Source organism: Ambystoma mexicanum, chromosome 7q, assembly GCF_040938575.1.
Source record: "Ambystoma mexicanum isolate Mex_15411 chromosome 7q, UKY_AmexF1_1, whole genome shotgun sequence".
Lineage (NCBI taxonomy): Eukaryota > Metazoa > Chordata > Amphibia > Caudata > Ambystomatidae > Ambystoma > Ambystoma mexicanum.
Window position 1 is genome coordinate 110,718,362 of NC_090941.1, and position 14,287 is coordinate 110,732,648.

Below are 14,287 nucleotides of genomic sequence, written 5' to 3' on the forward strand. Positions count from 1 at the left end.
CATGACAGTGTCAGATACTGAGCACATACATTTCCGACCAAGATGCATTTCCTCCTCGTTTGATTGACACACTTGGCACAATGATGTATTGCATGGTCTGGTTCATTAAATTCAGACATAGCCCACACCCAATGTATTCACAGATTACCCAAGTACATGGTGGATGAGAGAATTGGTCAAATAAATATATTTTTCATTGCTGCTCCTTCATCCATTCGTGTCTGTTATGAAAGTGCTTGTTGTAACACCTTACATGATTTCTATAATTAAGAAGCAAAATCAAATGTGTAATACGAAGACGATTCTCACTCGTTACACACTGAACAACATAGTATTGCAATAACAGAGGGTCTTTAATTGTTTTATGTTACAAGAAAGTGTGAGATGTATAGTTGTAAGTAGCAGTCTCTGTCTTTTTTTGTGTGTGACGATTAAATCGAAAAAAAGCCAAGCAAAATCTTCTTAGCTAACTCATTGTTTTAGACGTGTCATTCTAGGCTAGCAAATTCTCAATTTGGATAGAAACATATTACATCTATTTTTTAATACGAATTCATATTTGTTCAGATTTTTTATTATGGTAATTTGAAGCTAAATATTGAACCCAATGACTTGTTTAACTTCTTCCAAAGGATAGATGGACCAGTGTATGAACACAATGGGCCTCATTACGACCCGTGCGGAATGGGTTAACGGGTTCCGCTAATGGATGCGGACCCATTAACACCATTCCGCACGATTACGATGTCCCCTCGCGGGATCTGGTAAGGACGCCTGGCAAAACCAGGTGTCGTTACCGGGTCCCGTGAGGGGACCAGGGAGCTAACAACGGGCCGGTCGTAATCGGCTCATTGTTAGCTCTCTCTCCCATTCCCATGGAGCCCTATGGGGGCTCAAATGGGAATGGGGAAGGTCCGGGCCCCGGTTCCCTGAGGGATGAATTACCGGGCCCTCCAAACTCGGAAAGCCTGGTAATTCCCCATTCAGGGAACACGGTGAAGGAGCCCGGTTTGGCAGCAGCCATGGAGCTAATAGTAGCCCAATGTCTGACTTTCTCTTTTTACAAAGTCTTGTTTGATGATAAGATCCCTCATAAAATTATACATTTGGTAACTTAGCTGTCTAGTGATTGCTTAGTAGCTCTATAATATTCCTGTCCTCAACCATGCACTACAGATCACAAAAAGATACACAATTGGCGAGGTTTTTCCTAATCACTCAAAGTCATGAATTTCCACTTCAGTCTAATTCATTCTTCCTTCAAGTGCCTTCTTGACTTCGTCATAATATTTCATCCGCATGTAGCTGAATGTATATCTCATTCAGATCCGCTCTTCATTCAGATTGATTAAATTACATATTTCAGACACACTTTGTTTGGAAACGTATACTTTCGCACATCACGTATTTCCCTAATGCTCGTAAAACTGACATGGCAGTGTCAGATACTGAGCACATGCATTTCTGACCAAGATGCATTTCCTCCTCGTTTGACTGACACACTTGGCACACTGATGTATTGCATGGTCTGGGTCATTACATTCAGACATAGCACACACCCAATGTATTCACAGATTACTCAGGTACATGATGGATGAGAGAATTGGTCAAATAAATATATTTTTCATTGCTGCTCCTTCATACATTCGTGTCTGCTATGAAAGTGCTTGTTGTAACACCTCCGACCCATATTTAAAGGCCTATGTGGGCGTGGCACACTGACATCAGTGGAATACTGGCAGATTTGGAAGTCTGGGAAACTCCCAACATGGTTGCTGCCTCTGACAGTGTGGTGCCTGTGGCTTATTCCATTAGGCCGATCATGTCTGTGTGGTAGACGTTGGTAATCGGGGCGTTGCACTAGCCTTCTAAATACTTTCAAACACATCTCTCATAGAACAACAGTGCTTATAGTCCTTGACAATGGCCCTCATTCTGAGTTTGGTGGTATCCCGCCGGTAATTCTGGAGAGATGCTGTCAAAATGGAATTAGCATTCCCGCTGCCTGATATGCCGGTATTACTGGGATATTACGGGTGGTGGCATGTCAGTAACTCCCCAGAGGGTATTTCAGCAGGTTTTTGCCAGTTGGGGCCTGATCTATGGCCCATCCCGGAAAACCTCTGTTTCCCAGGTCTTGTTAAAAATGCAGGTGCTGGAATTTCCAGCAATTTTACCAGCACTTTTTCCACACCGGGGAAACTGCAATGAACCCCAACATATCTGAATAGGTGCTCCTGTTTTGGTGATTAAAACTGCTCTGGGTACATCTGCAAGCTAACATTTATCTGAAGGCTTTCAAGGCAACAAAATAAACTAATTTGTTTAAATTGTCTTTGATTTTTGTAGCACTTAAAGTTTTCTTCGCATAACTAATAATAAATGGCACACCTGTGTATAAGCAGGTAACCTTATCAAATAGTTAATTTATCCACGGGTGTTTAAGTCTTTACGGTAGAGTAGCAAAACCTAAATGTTTTTTAGGGTTAGTTTCTTTTTCATTCTGATACTTGTAGTCTCACATTTAAGAAAAGAAAAAAAAGCAACAGCATACTAACCCATATGCACACTTGTTGTCCGTGACCTGATTCTGCAGGGTGCTTTTAGTATTGACTGGAGGTTGGTTAAACCAAAACATTACTGTGAATTGAGGACATTTGGATGTGTGCAAGGCTACAATATTAGTTGGGTTTGCTATTTCCTTTCTGTAGAACATTCATTTAATCACGTTTTTGCCTGACCATTCCATTGCACTACCAGGCACACGGTGAATGCATGAATAGTCATGTAATACATCATCAAGCTGCCTGTCCCACGTAATTCTTCCCATTACTGGCCCCTTCACAGTTGTACAAAATAATCTTTGTCCTTTTCCCTCCCATTCCAAATTCCTGCAGTGACGGGCACAGTACTAACATAAACAAGTGAGCTTTGGCATGTGGAGGCAGGAGCGTAAGCCAGATTTAGCCAATGGCCCTCCATTTGGCATATAGGAAATCCATTTGTAGCAGAATAACTTTGGGCATGTGCATATACACCCCTATATTTGATCTTTACCTTATGCCCATTTATCCCTGATTAAACTAGCTTCCAGGGTTCTTCTCCTGCTGAGTAAAGGATGCTTCATTGTATGGGATCATTCTACTTCTACCTTGCTCAGGAAACTGAGTACTGTGTCAATAGACACATTCCGGTACAAATGAGTCTAATTAGCACAACTACATTACCTGTGAAACACAGGAGCATCTCTATGCTATAGTCATCATTATAACTATATGCTTACTATGGAGATAAAGTTTCATGGTGCAGGTCACATGTTCAACTCCCAGAAGGGCAAACTCAGCTTTTCAAAATTCTGGGTTTGAATAATTGTGCACCATTAATGTATCTAATATCAAAATTGCTGTGAAGGATGGAGTACAATTCTATGTAAACATATTGGGCCTCATTACGACCCAGGCGGTAAGTTACCGCCTGGGTCGTACCTTTACCACCATCGCGTAAACTACGTTTACGCCATGGTGGTTGGCGGACTTACCGCCCCATTCCGAGGTCGGCGGGGAGGTAAGTCCCCAATCCCCATTTACCCTTCCCCATTCCCATTTTTGCCCCATAGGGCATAATGGGAGTGGGGAAGGCGTTAATTACGCCACCGTAAATTATGGTGGCGTAATTAACAACATGGTCCCTTAGCGCCATGGATTTTAACACCTGCTAAAAGCAGGTGTTAAATCCGCCATGGCGCTAAGGGACCTCGGAATCAGGCGGTAAGGGTCGGCGCTGTTTACGCTGCCGTAAACCCCTTCCCGCCTTGGTCGTAATGAGGCCCATTGTGACCAGGGGCCAGATTACAGAAACTTTGCACTGGTGCAAGTACAAAGATTTGCCCTGGTACTTTTAATATGCCAAACTGCACTCGAGGTGCAATGGGTTTTTAATCTGTGCCAGTGTTTTTAAAAATAGGGCAAACTTTGCCCTAGTGCTAATACCATGCAAACCTTGCACATCCACTGGTGCAATGTTTCTGTAATCTGGCCCCAGTTATGAATCTTTTTATCATGGCACTTGCACAGTTCATGAATCCTTTATTTGATGAGAGTGTCTTTTCAGCATTTTATTTGGATGTTTTTGCATTTTGGGAAAGCGGTTCCAGTGATTGACCCATTCATTCACTGTGGTGTGTTTGCGTCTGTTTGTGTGTGTGTGAAATGTGTATGCGTGTAATGCATTTATTCGTGATGAATTATGCTGATGAAGCTGGCATCTACGATGATCCACAAGATGAGATTAATTTGCCATTAATGTGACAAAATGGCTGCTGCTCTGCAGGAGGACAGTGATGAGTAGTGGTTTCTTAACTCCTACTCAGTCCCACACTATACTAAACCAGCAGTTATCTTAACCATATAGTCATTTTTACAATCTTTAAGCTTGCTTGGGCGAGGGTAGACTTTAATTTTCAAGATGGATTTGAGCTAGCAAAAAATCATAAAGCCAAAAATATTACTGTACCAAAATAAAAGCAATGTCTAATGAAGGATCTATAAAAAAGCAAACTTTAATAAAGCTAAAAAAACACATTAATAAAAACATGAATAACCCACCCTGTAAAGGAAAGCACAGAATGTGCAGATTTTGTAGCTGAAAGAAGCCCTCTGGGTCTGAAAACAGGTACAGACAGGCCATAGATTCTGCAGCAGTTTTCAGGATCAAGGCTGTGCTTCAAAAAGGTATAGAGTGGGGTCTCAAATTGTAAAACAGGGCCTTAAAACTAGGCCAGGTGTACAGAACCTGTATAGGTATCTTTCAGTCTTGTACTTTGGGCTCAACAGCATCAATTTGGAGGTCTGGATATACATGAGACAGCCATTTAAAATCATCGGCTTAGTGAGCTTGTCAACTGGGTCCAACACACGGTGCAGTTCAACAAGTGGCAACAGCACTTGGCACGAAGAAACTAGGGACAGGCAGGTGATGTCCTGGTTCGGATAACTTGCCAGCAGTCTGATATGGGATTCAGAGTCTAGAGCTGTTATATTGCTCCTGGTTTGCTAGGAGACCTAGACCAAGATCCAGAATGGCAAGGGGAGTCCTTTTTCTGCCCTTCCCAGACCAAAACGTTGCCAGAAAGCACTTTCAGGAATGCTCCTTTCAGTAGGCAGAGTCCTGGTTACCAATAGTCTCAGTAGGATGTAGGCAATGGTCTAGCTGCAGGACTACTCTAATTACACTCTGAGGTAGGCCTTGCTTCATCCTTGGATATCCTTATGTTCACCTCTATGGCTGAGGACTTTGGGCAGACTGATACTACACTAAGACCTCTGGAAATCCTTCTTCTTTTGATGCCCAAAGAAGATTTAATTATGTATGGGGTCTCATCCCCTTATACACTTATTTTGCCACAGCAAATTAGTCAATTTTGCGCCTTCCGTAAGGGACCAATCCAGACTGCTTTGGCAATTATCTTGGCCATGTGATTTCAGGCCCAGGCTACTTTTTCTGCAGAAAGTGAGGAGAATAGATGAAATGTGAATGGCCTGAGAAAATCCAAGATGGTGGAACCCATCCCTTTCTGATAACTCCTCTCTTGAGCCACCGTTCATAGCCCTTTGTCCTGTCTGCTATATGCCAATGAGACTGCAGTCATTATTCCCCCAATGTGATTCCCCTATAGTTCTGGATGGGCTACCTTTGAACACGTGATTTCCATGTGCACCTCTGACAATAGATATGTTTCTCTTGGAAAGGTTTTAAGCATTCCCAGCCAAGAACAAGCACGTTCTCTGGGGCTGGACATAACATCCTGTTGAGCAAAGGCATCACTGCCATACAGGATAATAAACCCAACTTTGAAAGTGTGCATGGGTCACTGGAAAGACAGTTGTACATAGACAAAATAAAGGGACTTGTTGATTTATATCTACATCTGTACTTAATCCAATACAACAAACCACATATAGCTTTATGTTCATTTTTAGTCAGACTGCCACCAGGCCTAGATCGGGTAGAGTTATCTACGACTGACAACTGAAAACCATTTTTGGAGGGGACATTCCCAAAGTAATCATAAATATTCCATTCAATGTGTAGACTACTACCTCTTTTGTAGAGGATGTGGCAACCAACATTGGGTTTAAACCTTTCAGTGCACACATCGGCTGGATCCATTTTGAAAGACCCACCCCAGTGCTGTTACATTTAATTCCATCAGACTGTTTTTCAGGAATGTATATGTTACTTTGTTGCTGCTTTATTGCCAAACTACCTGACAGTTGCGTTTATGTCACTGGCAGGAGACACTGGGCCTCATTACGAGTCTGGCGGTAACCGATCGGGAAAAACCGGCAGGTTACCGCCGGACTCGTATTACCATTCCGCCTCTGTGATTCCCGGAATTACCGGGTCCTTACGACCCCAGTGACCCGGGAATTCTGGAGGCGGAATTCTGTAAGTCCCCATTCCCATGGAGTCCGATAGGTCAGGCCCCAACCGGCAAAAACCTGCTGAAATACCCTCTGGGGAGTTACTGACATGCCACCACCCGTAATATCCCAGTAATACCGGCATATCAGGCAGCGGGAATGCTAATTGCATTTTGACAGCATCTCTCCAGAATTACCGGCGGGATACCACCAAACTCAGAATGAGGGCCATTGTCAACTGAAAACCATTTTTGGAGGGGACATTCCCAAAGTAATCATAAATATTCCATTCAATGTGTAGACTACTACCTCTTTTGTAGAGGATGTGGCAACCAACATTGGGTTTAAACCTTTCAGTGCACACATCGGCTGGATCCATTTTGAAAGACCCACCCCAGTGCTGTTACATTTAATTCCATCAGACTGTTTTTCAGGAATGTATATGTTACTTTGTTGCTGCTTTATTGCCAAACTACCTGACAGTTGCGTTTATGTCACTGGCAGGAGACACTGGGCCTCATTACGAGTCTGGCGGTAACGGATCGGGAAAAACCGGCAGGTTACCGCCGGACTCGTATTACCATTCCGCCTCTGTGATTCCCGGAATTACCGGGTCCTTACGACCCCGGTGACCCGGGAATTCTGGAGGCGGAATTCTGTAAGTCCCCATTCCCATGGAGTCCGATAGGTCAGGCCCCAACCGGCAAAAACCTGCTGAAATACCCTCTGGGGAGTTACTGACATGCCACCACCCGTAATATCCCAGTAATACCGGCATATCAGGCAGCGGGAATGCTAATTGCATTTTGACAGCATCTCTCCAGAATTACCGGCGGGATACCACCAAACTCAGAATGAGGGCCATTGTCAACTGAAAACCATTTTTGGAGGGGACATTCCCAAAGTAATCATAAATATTCCATTCAATGTGTAGACTACTACCTCTTTTGTAGAGGATGTGGCAACCAACATTGGGTTTAAACCTTTCAGTGCACACATCGGCTGGATCCATTTTGAAAGACCCACCCCAGTGCTGTTACATTTAATTCCATCAGACTGTTTTTCAGGAATGTATATGTTACTTTGTTGCTGCTTTATTGCCAAACTACCTGACAGTTGCGTTTATGTCACTGGCAGGAGACACTGGGCCTCATTACGAGTCTGGCGGTAACCGATCGGGAAAAACCGGCAGGTTACCGCCGGACTCGTATTACCATTCCGCCTCTGTGATTCCCGGAATTACCGGGTCATTACGACCCCGGTGACCCGGGAATTCTGGAGGCGGAATTCTGTAAGTCCCCATTCCCATGGAGTCCGATAGGTCAGGCCCCAACTGGCAAAAACCTGCTGAAATACCCTCTGGGGAGTTACTGACATGCCACCACCCGTAATATCCCAGTAATACCGGCATATCAGGCAGCGGGAATGCTAATTCCATTTTGACAGCATCTTTCCAGAATTACCGGCGGGATACCACCAAACTCAGAATGAGGGCCATTGTCAAGGCCCGGCATGAGCTATTTTTATATCTCCCTCAGCGGTGTGGAAACCACCATTCATCCCCACCTATACAGAAGACCACCTTCAACAGTCAACTCCTTGCTCACCTCCCAATAGGCTATTTCATCAACCCCAAGTCTCCACTTCTCCAGGCCACTCTGACTCCACAAACTGCACTACCCATACCATACTCTCATTCTCTTTCATCGCTTCATCCCACTCTGCCTTCCCTATTATGCCGTCATGGATTACAAACACCATTGCTGATATGTTAACGTTCCTTCCATACTCACGCTCACCTAATTTAGACAAGTGATCCGCCAAAACATTTTCCCATCCTAGGATTATTTCCATGCTAAGAGCATGTCCATGCACCCTCGCAACCCAACTTGCCACTTGCCTAGAAACCTTATACACTCCTTTCGACTCAAAAATCAATTTCAATGGGCTACGATCCATCCACAGAACAATGACAGGCCAATGCTCCAAGACTGAATAACTCTTTTCTGGACCCTGCAACACCCTTGACACATTGACAATGACCTTTTCACTTTCCTTTCCTTCTACCTGAGTCAACAATGCTCCAATCCCTACATCACTGCAATTCACAATTATTACCACATTTTTTGGGTCAAATTGGCTCAGAACCCTTGCATATTTATTGCTCTTGTATAGAACACAATTCCTCTTCATAAAACATATTGCACTCAAAGTCTACACCTTTCCTCAACATTTTTCTCATCTTCCCCACTTTGGCTGCAAAATTCTTCACATATTTCTGGTAGAATTCAATCACCCCTGAAAATGACTTCAATGCCCTTTTAGTCGTCGTCCACTTTCCTCATACTGTCCACCAACTCTCCCTTTAGTCTCAAACCTGCTGCCGAAATCTCATGTCCCAAATAATCCACTGAATCTTTTCTGAACACACATTTCTCTTCCCTTAATGTCATGACTCTCCTTTCCAAGAGTGTCAACACCTGCTCCAGCATCTTATCTTGTTCCTCCATAGTTTCACTACAGATCAAAACATCTTCCTCGAAGCAGTGCACACCACTCAATCCATTAAACAACGTATCCATTACCTTCTGAAACACTAAAGATGCCGACACCAAACCAAACTGCATCCTTTGGAACTGGAATATAGCCATGTCATATAATCACAGTTAATTTGTGTGATTCCTTCTGAGGTTCTACCTGATGATAAGCTGCATCATGTCCAACTTGGTGAAAACCCTTCCTTTAACAATCATTCGGTAATGGATGTCTCTCCACCACTACACACCTGTTCAGTTCCATAAGGTCCACGCATAAACATAACTCCCCATTTTCCTTCTTCACTTCCATCAATGGAGAAATCCACGGTACACTTCCCACTCGCTCATCCAAGAATCTCTTCTCTGATCCTATTGTTGCTGCCTTGAATCATGAAATGATTCCTAATTTGTTCATCCAGGCATTCCAGAGCTTGCATATTAGAGCTAAATGTAGCAGAGCTGTGATGTATTCCTGCACGCTTTCATCATTTCCTTGCTCTCAAATTCCAAAGTTATACCTTTCCAATAGTGTGCTGGTTTTCGGGTTAAAATGGGAATCTAGTTATAACATAGCCACATGTAAATCGGTCACGGCTTTAGATTCAGCAACATTAAAAAGGTCTGGCAACGTTTCAAAAATATGTTGCCCTTCATACCCTAACATGTGCATTAAAAGTGACACCTTTCTGTCTGTGGCAAAGATATACCACATGCATCTCTCAAGTAGTACATACAATATTTTTGCCACTGATTCCAGCTTATCTTTACAGGTCCTGGTGATGCCATAACAATTGGCGGCCCAGGAACACTGGGCATCGCCATCTTTAGAGGGTATGATCTGCACTACAGACCAGAGCATTTTTTCTACGTTACCAAGGTTCCACAGCCCGATCAAATCATGCAGTGTCACACCAAATGTTTTAAAAAATGACTCACAGTTGTATCATTTTCCTGCACACACATCACTCAGTTGCATATTATGGTGTCACTCGCTTTTGTAGCTGGGGCTCTTTTGTATGTATGCTTTCAACAGCTACTGTGTCCTTCATAGATTTATTGCCAGGCAACTCCCAGCTGTAAAACTACCAGTGTGGACTCACGTTAAGATGACCTTTCCTTTTGTGTGCTATATGGTGACGGTACCCGCGCGGACTCATGCAAACTCTAATTCATTCTCACCCCGTTATTGGGGAACCGCTGTGCCTGCCTCGATCTTGAGACCAAATACTAATCAGTCCATTAGGAGTGTCAATTGAGCCGTAATGATATGAAGGCAAGTCCTCTGCCAATAGTTCACAAAGTCTTTGGGCCTCATTACAGTTTCCCCATTCTAAAAAATTGCCAGTAAAATTGCCAGTGATCCATGCCTGACCTGCTGGTAAATCAGGCCCCACCAGCAAATAAATGCTGCAATCACCAGCACCGGTAATACGTTGCCTGTAATTGCAGCAATCCCCTGCACGGAGTCCTCCATGGAATGGGGATTTACCAGTGTTTCCTCCACCTGGAATAATATCCAAGTAATACCGGGATATCAGGTGGTGGAAACGGTAGGGTCAGTTTGCTGGCATCCCGCCGCAATTACCAGCGGGATACCAGCAAACTCATATGGGCCTGATTCATGGAAGTGTTTTAGAATGGTGCAATCCCATAGGAAAACGTTCCATGAATCAGGCCTATAATGTGTTTGGTAAATAAAAGCATAGCTTGCAACCCCTAGCCTCCAGCCTTCTCGAGTCTTCCCCATCACCAGATTAACTGACTTTTCTAGAACCCCAGTACTCCCTCCCTCAACACTCGACATTGCACGGGAGCACAAGACTGCCCCATCACTCAGCCCCTCAATGTGCACATTCCTCTTTTTATCACATGGAGGAAATACAATTTAAAGAGAGGCCTCTGAACTGACAGCGACACATGTCATTTCTTCAGAGTGCCACTGGCAGGCTCAAGGAAGCCCCTGTCATGGCAGCTCCATGTGCATAGGTATGCAGGTTGAGATTCCAACATGGAAACTTTTCCTTGGAGATATGGCAGAATATGTGTCATTTTAGAAGGCAGGTTATAGATAGGTCACCAAAAAAAGCCAAATGGTCTAATTAAAACACTTTCTAAATCTGTGACATATTAATATGACAATATTTCTTGGTTGAAAACAAAATGCTTGGGTGAAAAATTCTTTCAAAACTGGGCAATGTCATTCAGTAAAATGACCTCCTTATGTTCTTAAGTCTGTTTGATATTTAGTTTTTGCTCGATAGATATGTATCTTACTGTGGCATGCCTGCATTAGAGTTCAAACGGATCTTGTCACAACGCCATCCCATTCCTGTAAGATGTCCACTGTTCTCTGCATGTCTTTGATATACAGTCTTCTTCCTGTGCCCATCCCTGTCGTGTCTCATTTGACATAGAGGGTTGGTGGGTATCTTCCTGATTCGAGCTGTGCATGGAGCTGTGGGGAGGGAACACTGGTAAAGACTCAAATGGACTGATATGACTGAGGGGCACCGGTGGCACGATTGTTGAGTCCCTGGAGGTACATAGAACAGCACAGTCTGGCATGGGACAAGCAGCAGACCCCTTACCCTACCTTCATATGGCTAGCTCACCCTCCTTAACCCCTTAGCTGCCAGGCTATTATGCAAGTCTATGCAAAAAGGAAGAGCATACTCGTCCTTGGCACTTAGTAAATCCACCAAAACAAAATTGACTTCAATCAGATCATCATACCATTAAAGAGAAACAAGGTGACTAATACCATTGAGTCAACTGGGCTAGGCAGACAGTGATGGGAACTCTTTTGCTGACAGTGATTTCTTAAGGAAGACAGATTGTTGGTGTAAAACAATGTGCAGGACACTGCTCCACAGACTGCACCTTAAGAAAAGGCTGGCAAATATTTGTTGTATTTGGCCTGACTATGCACTCACTCTTGCTCATTCTCCCCCAGCACTTTCTCACTCCCCATGTCCACTCTACGTCTTTCCACCCGTGCAGTCTCTTACCACCTTTAACTTCTCTGCCTCATTGTCTCACGTTTTCCTCTGCTCACTGTTATCCCCAGGTGATATAAATCCTACCATCCTGTAGTTACCATGTTTGTTCTCCATCTTAAAAGTCATTCCATTGACCAACCATCCTCACACTCTCTCATTTACTAGGCTGTGAAACACCCTCTGGTTTTTCACATAACATAATGTTGCCAAAAACAACCTACATCGGCCAAGCCATATGTAATGCACGAAAGGCATATTTCAAAAACAATAAAATCCAAGTCCTTGAAAAACCTTCCAAGACAAGGATCTTGGGCAGCAACATCTAGAAAGTCTGAGTAAAAAATATTCACCTGTGGGAAAACTATGACAAAGCTTTACACATTCACATATCTTGGTTTTATCATTTACATAACCTACTTCTAGAACACCCACCAGAAAACAGTCCCAAAAAAATCAAAGGAGCAGCAGGAGGACTACATACATATGCATGAATTTACAGTTTTCAAAATCAACCTTAGTCATTGCACAGATAAATAAATCAATAATAGCAGCATTCTCATTCTTGGCACAGAACTTTGAAGATTTGAAAATTAAACAGACAACTAAACTGAAGGCAACAACTGATGATTTGTTGAAGGATCTTACACTGAACTCAAAAGTTGACATGTCTTTTCTTGAAGATAATTGTCGCTTTCTCCAGCTCAAAGCTACAGTGAGAAAAGCAAGCATGAGCAAAACAATGAAACGGTCTTCATCAACCAATGTTAATTCCATAGATAGCTGTTGGGCAGATTACAGGATTTCAGAAGAAATTCAAAAAGGAGCACTCGCATATGTGTTGTATTAACAGAAAAGGGACCAGGCAAAAAAAAAAAAAACAGATACGACTATGACATGTCAAAAAGAGCATCAATGAAGGTTAGACTACAGTGAACAACATACAATATTATCAGACAACTGAGAATGGTCTCCTCTAGCTTGGGTTAATCTAGAGACTACGTTTTGCCCAACTTTTGTTTGTGATTTAACATCTATGGCATGCTGGTGAAACCTTGTCCTAGCAAGAGCTAATAATCAACTGTTATCAGAGACAGTACAAAGATGGTCCCATGAGAATAATGGTAATTGTGAATTAAAGTTTAAGTTTAGCTTGATTTTTGTAAGAGTACCATAGAAGCAACACATCAGCACAAAACATTTTAAAAAAACATAATCTTTACATAAAAATATAAAAGATCCAGTTGATTTACATTGAGTGCAATGTCCTATTATTCATAAGAATCCAAGAACTTTAAAACATATCTGAAACACAAGGAATCCCAAGAACTATATAATTAATACCTTACCTAAAATACAGTAAAACAATGTATCCTCCAACAGTCTGTTGCACTAGCAATATTCCCAATTGAACATAATAATCGGCAGTGTAGTTACTATTATGGTGCTCAATCATAAGCATCGCAGAGCTAGTGGGCACATTATTACACCATCTTCTGTATGTTTGCCTGCCTCCTATTCCAGGCCCGCAGAAGATAGTTGGATGACACATGAACTGCATAGCAGTCAGTGGAGGGACTCCATAATGTCATTGCCTCTACCATGGTTCTAATATGCCTCTCCCTAACTAGTGGCCTTTAATATTTCCGTCTCAGGTCTATATACTGTGGGAAGATTAGAACAAAGTGCGTAAAGCTCTCGATCCTGCACGGGCAAAATGGACACACTGCTGTAACATCATTTTTCCATTGATTACATAAACTTGTAACTGGCAGTATGCAAAATCTCAACTTTATATTCCTGCTCTCATTTGCTCAGGATTTATGCAGTCCAAACAGGCTTCATAACCAAACATTCGCTTGAGTCCCCAATAACTATTTCACTTAGATGATTCAACTAACTTATTACAGATCTTTTATTTCATTTTTGCTCCTCGGTGTTCCTAATAACCAATTTGTTGTTGATACCAATACTTTGAGGCCTAAACCATTATTCATTCAACCCAATATCATGGAGCTCATTCTTTTTATGTGTGAACTAGGGCAATGACCTGCCATCCTCTTGTGTCAATATATTTCCGAAGGCTTCTATGTATTTCCGCAATAGTTCACTTTACCATAACTTTTTCCATTAGTAAGCCTTGCAAATTGACTCTATGCACTGCATGTTTGTTTCTAGGTCCACTGGAACAGTAGACACACTTGTTAATTTCTGTTAGAATTAATTATACATTAGATAGTGAAACCAAAAAAGGCAGGAGCCCACTAACCTGATTCGATGGCCTTGACTAAGGATAGTGAGAATTCCCCTGAAAATCCTACCACCCTCCCTC